Source organism: Somniosus microcephalus, chromosome 1 (assembly GCF_052327205.1).
Source record: "Somniosus microcephalus isolate GS21.2 chromosome 1, FLI_Smic_1.0, whole genome shotgun sequence".
NCBI classification, from domain to species: Eukaryota; Metazoa; Chordata; class Chondrichthyes; order Squaliformes; family Somniosidae; genus Somniosus; species Somniosus microcephalus.
Window position 1 is genome coordinate 33,559,306 of NC_140987.1, and position 6,000 is coordinate 33,565,305.

Sequence of the window (6,000 nt, forward strand, 5' to 3'; positions counted from 1 at the left end):
TCACTAGAATACTGGGTTGAATTGGATCCCAGCCATCCTGGCCAGCTCCCCTTGTGGACATACGAGGTGATTTCATCCACCTCCCGTAGACCACTTCCGTCGTGTGCTAGGGGCGCTCTCTTCCCCGAGCATCCGAAGATATGATGGTCCTCGACATCGCCCCTTCTCGCGAGGCTCAGTCCAAACAGGGCGAGCAGGATTATGCCTCCGCACATTTCGAAATTCTGAAAAAGACATAAAAGCATCTAGCCAGGTTCCCTGGAGGCTCCCTGGCTCGGGGGAAGTGTGATCGGGTCCCGCGACGTCGGCTCACGTAGGCAGCACTCTGGAACGGTTCCATAATTAAAACTGAAAGTCCTAGAAAATCGGTTGGTAGCACCAGCAATTAGCGTCTAAAGAGCGTTACCCAATTTTCGGGCGAGCGCTGAGAATATAGCGCCACCTCCCATATTGAGTATGATTTTAGCGCCGGCGCTAACTCTTTGCACGCGCCCGCGGGCGCAGGCAGATTATGACGTCATTTCAGTGTGCAATGCCATTTTTGCGCCCCGGACCGGATGTTCGGTTGCGCCCGCAACCTTTCCACCTGGCGCTATTAGTGACAGTTGGATGGAGCATTCCCAGGCCCTTCTCGGACTCGGGGGGCGCTATTTAAAGGGGACAGCACTAGTATAAAAGCTGCAGCCATTTGGGCTGGCCATCCTGATCGTTGCTGGATAGAGTTGCTGACCTTCTGTTGGACAGTAATTTTCTCATTGAGCCTTGGGAGGCACTGGCACTGACAGCTTGAGGGCCCGGCTCCCGAGCTGGTGATACAGCATCTGAAAGCAGGGAGGTGGAAGAGTGGCTTTAGCAAAAGGACAGGTTCGCAGCAAGGGATGCCAGATTGCGGCAAGGCTATGACATGGGTCCACAGTGAGAAAGCATGCTGGCAGGGGGAACAAGTAAAAGGCGACAGTTGTAAGAGGTGAGAACCTTACCATCGCTGTCGACAATGGGGTCGGTAGCTGCAGTGGTTACAGGACCACTCAGACGTCATCCAAGAATCTGGTGGACTCTCTCCTCGAGATCCGTGAGAGTGACCACTTGTGGAGGTCCTCCACCGGTGCGAAGCTGGTCTTTGCCAATCCTCGCCAGCATGGACTGCAGGGGAACGGAGGGGAAGTTATGTTACCTGATGCCCTGAGTGATCATCTCATGACCCCCATGGTGCAAGAGCCCTTACATGACGCCCTGAGTCAAATGTGCATGTGTGTGCCCAGAAAAGGGCCATGGGTGCTTGCTGGCAGATGGCCAATGGGGCACAGGCCAACCTGTAGCCATAAAGTCAGGTGCAAATGAAGGGATGCAGAGGTTTGCAGGAACAACACCCACCCTCACGACCCGAGTGAGGTCGTTGAATTTCTTTCTGCATTGGACAGGGCTCCTGGTCATCATGCTGCTGGAGTTGACCCTCTGGCATACATCCCTCCAAGCTCGTCGGTAGTCCTTATGATTCGGCCTCCTGCCATTGTCTGGGTAGAGAACATCTCACCTGCACCCCACTGCAGCCACCAATCGCTCCAGAGCCTCATTGATGAAGCGCTCTGCTCTCTGTCTCACCTTCTCCATCTGGTCCAAGTTTTTATCGCCAGAGAAGGGCCTGCGCCGATTCTGGGGCCTGCAAGGCGCAGAGTGTGGATGCTGAAGCTGACTGACCCACCCCTTTAAGAGCTAGCCGGCGCCTGGAAGTCTCGTGGTCATCGGTAATTGAGAGCACCTGCGCTGAGCCCGTCCGCTCCAATATTGGGTTGCGCCGAAAGTTGAGCACCTGAGGAGTCCCGTGTAATGCCGGAATTCGCGTCTCAATCACCTTTAGGGGCGATGCAACCCAATATCGCGCCAGGCGGCGATAAGTTTTGTCTGGCTATAAACTTTGCGCAGCGCCAGTTCTAACGCCTCAAGCCAGGCTATACCCAATTTCTAGGCCACAGACTACCGGTTCCTTACATAGAATTAAATTAAAACACCCTAACTTAACATTATACACATTACTAAACTTAAACAAAGCTATGTACATCTGCCGCCCATCTCCGAGCGGCCAGCCTAATCTCTGCTAGGACTGTTGCAGGCTACTACCTGCGGCAAAGCTGGACTAATCTCCTCTTCTGGTCCCTCACAGCTTATGGCTGCTGGCTGGGGACCTCTGTCTTTCGGCTTCTCCCTGACTCGGGAGACCGCCCTTCTGAACTGAAGAGCCGGTGACCATACTTTTCTGGGCTGGGGTGGCCGAGGAGACCTCCTAGGGAGTGCTACTGGTGGGGCTACCCTGGCAAGCGGACCCTTGGCTCGGGTCACAGTCCTCACTGGCTGGGGGCCTTCTCCCTCGGGTCCCTCCCCTCCCAAACCTGAACTGGGGACGGGCAATCCCTCGCCACCGGCTGCCGGTGGCTGAGGGTCTTCCCCTCCAGGTTCAAAACCTAGTTCGGGGGCGGGGCCATCTGGTTCGGGCTCCTCCTCCTCGGAATCCCATAAGAGAGGGGGAGTGGTCTGGACAAAGTGCTGGGGAACTTTTCCCTTGACGCACGCGACTGCGCCTGCGTGTGCAGCCTGCGTGCGCGTACCCGCTGCGGGCTGAGGATTTCTAACCTCGGGTTAAATCCCAGCTGCCTGTTTCCCTGCCTCCGGCTTAAACAACTTACCTTGATTCACATGGAACCAATTTGTGCGCCGGGGCATTTTTACTGCGTAAACCATGGGGCTGGCTTTATCGACTATGCTATAGGGTCCCATGTACAGTGGCTCTAAACTCCCCACTCGGGTGTAGTTCCTAACCATCACTTGGTCCCCTATCTCCTACTGGTGACTCTTGCTAGGCTCGAGCAGCAACTGGTTATTCCGATGCTGCTTCCCCATGCTACCTGCTGCCTGTTCATAAATCTGTTTCAGGCGCTCGAGGAGTGTTCGGGCGAATTTATCCTGATTTACCTCCCGAAGCTGCCCTTCAGTAAGAACTGGGGTTAGGACATGGGTGGGGGTCCTCATAACCCTACCGGTCATGAGTTTGTGCGGGGAATACCCTGTACTCTTGGACTGGCTGGCCCGGATCCCCGAGAGGACTAGAGGCAGGACCTCCGCCCATTTTTGGGGCGAGCCCACTGTCTCCTTCCTCAACTTTTCTTTAACGGTGCGGTTCATGCACTCCACAATCCCTGAGGACTGTGGGTTGTGGGCTACATGCCACTTCCCCTGAATATCGAGCAGCGTGAGGGTGTCCTGCATGACTTGGCTGGTGAAGTGGCTTCCCTGGTCGGACTCCACAAACTGGGGTAGTCCCCACCGCGAGAACACCTCTCGCACCATGCTCCTTGCAGTCCCCAATGCTGTGGCCGTTTTGCAGGGGAAGGCTTCCACCCACTTGGAAAACACGTCTACCAGGACGAGGCAGTATTTGTAGCCTCCCTGGGCGGTGGGCAGGGGTCCGATGTAGTCGATCTGGATCGACTGCCATGGTCCCTCTACCCTCCTAACATGTCCCATGGGTACCTTCCTTCTGTGGGGGTCGGGGTTGTTTGCAGCGCACACAAGACAGCTAGCACAGAACTCGCGGACGTCTTCCCGGAGTCCTGGCCACTATCTCGCCTGTTCCACCCGTTGCCAGGTGGTCTCAGACCCGAGGTGTCCCGCTCCCAGACCCTCATGGGCCAGTTGAAGGAACTCCCTCCGGTGTTGCTGGGGTACTACCCACTGTTCTTCTTTGAACAGCATGCCTTCCCTTATGGAGAGGGCCGCTGCGCCGTAAGGGCCTTCTACCTTCCTGCCCTCCTCTACTGCGCTAATGACGGTTTTCATGACAGGGTCCTGGGCTTGGACCGTTTTAAGGTCCGCGGCTAACACTACTCCTAAACTCCCTTGCGTCCCATCCCTGCCGCTAACTGCCGCCACGGGCCCGGACTCATACTGGTCCCAGAAAGTGCCTGCGCCTGCACTCTCCTTGGCCAGCATGTCGGCTTGCTGGTTACCCTGGCTGCAGGGTTCTGTGGAGGAATGGGCCTTCACTTTGTGGATGAAGACCTCGCCTTCCTCCCCCACGGCTGCCAGGATTTTCTCCAGCAGGGGCTTTACTGTTAAGGGCCTCCCGTCGGCGGAGGTATACCCGCGACGGGACCAGATGGCCAGGTATTCCGTACACGAGTTGCAAGTGAACATGCTGTCCGAGCAAATCGTGTATGGGGTGGGGAAGATTTCGGGGTGGGTAACCACGTACACCACCGCGGACAGTTCAGCCTGTTGGGCGCTCATGGTGCTGGGGAGCTTGCTCGCCAGGGCAATGTTTGCCGTTGGGTCATAAACTCCACAACCCGTGAGTCGTTCGCCAGCAGATACCATGCTGGAACCGTCTACATAGATTTTGCGGCCTGAGGGATGTATCCTGGCCCGTAAACCTACATTCACCTCCCATACCCCTTCTATGGAACACCGATGGGCTGTTCCAGGATATACCATATTGGCCACGAGCTTTGGCTCGCAAAGATCCATCTGCGAGAGGAGGAGGGTCCAGCGCGTAATGCATGCACTGTTGACTGTCCCATCTGTTATGATCATTAATAACTAGACATTCTTATTATGAACACAGCTAGCTTTTGCTAGTTACTTTTATTGAGCACATGTGGACTTGTACAGCATCTTGTAGAGAGGCTGCATGTGTGCTCCTGTGTGCAGGCTGCCATCTTGACTGCTGCCTTGTGGGTAGCCTAGCCTCATGGGTAATGTAGTCTTAATATAATATATAGCTGGGTAGTGTAGTCTTATACATACAGCTATATACAGCTTTACTGCTCCACCTAGTGTCCACCACAGAATGACATGTTATTGATCACTACATCCTCCTTTCTTTCAGGTTTAACAAAATCAATATCAATCAACTTTCAAGAAAACAATAAAGATAATATCAGTAACACTTTTGTTAGTGCTCTATAAACATAAACATTTTCAAAACAGTCAACACATTTTCAAAGCTTTACATTGTACTCAAAGATTAAGTCTATCAGGCTCTTTTACTTCACGTGTGGATCTTCTCAACACGGGTAAGTCTGATGTGTCTTCATGAGATTGTTCTGGCGGTGAATGACAAGATGCAGTTGCGGCATTGTCATCAATCTGCTCATGTATAGATCGAGGTCTCCTTGCGATCTTTGCTTGGAGAGGGTTTCAGTGTTTCCTTCACTCTTCATGCCATAACTCTCAATGTAGTCAATGCACTCTCGAAAAACTGTTGGCAGCTGGATCCCATCATACAGCATAGTCCTCTCAGCAGCCTCGGCTAATGGAACACCAAAGATTGGCCTGAGGGAAGAAGGAGTATCTACCGGAACTGCTTCCTGCTCTGGTGCAGGCTTCTTCTTTTTCTTTTTCTCTTTCCACTGCTTAACAACATCTGCTGCGGTTATATCTTTGGACTTTTTCTCCTTGTGTTTTTCCTCTTTGTGCTTTTCTTCCTTTGGCTTCTCTTTGACCTTGCAGTCTTATTCTTTCTTCTTGGAGAAACTAGGCTTTTTGAAGACATGGATACCCTTTGGCCTTTTCAGCCTTGATGGGCTCTCTGCTTCATCACCTGAGTCATCTGGTCTGCTTATGGCACAGTTTATACGGTAGACTCTCTTGACCAGTTCTAAGTCTTCACATGCTTTGTCACCTAACAGTGAATCAAGTCTTTCAGCCACAACAGAAAACATGAGATGATGCACTTTGTCTTTGACTGTCACTTTAGTCTGCATATACCTAAACTATCTATTTTCTGTCCATTATAGTCCTTCAGTAGTACTGACTTTTTCTGTATTTTGGGCTTTTCTTTCATATTGTTAATGTCACTCATACTGATTAAGCTTACTTTTGCCCCAGTGTCCAGTTTCAATGTAACTAATGCTCCATTTATCTGCAGTAGGATCATCCATTTGTCCTCTTTTACTGCATTAACTTTATGTTCAGCATTGTCTATTTCTGAGGGCTGCACATTTTCTG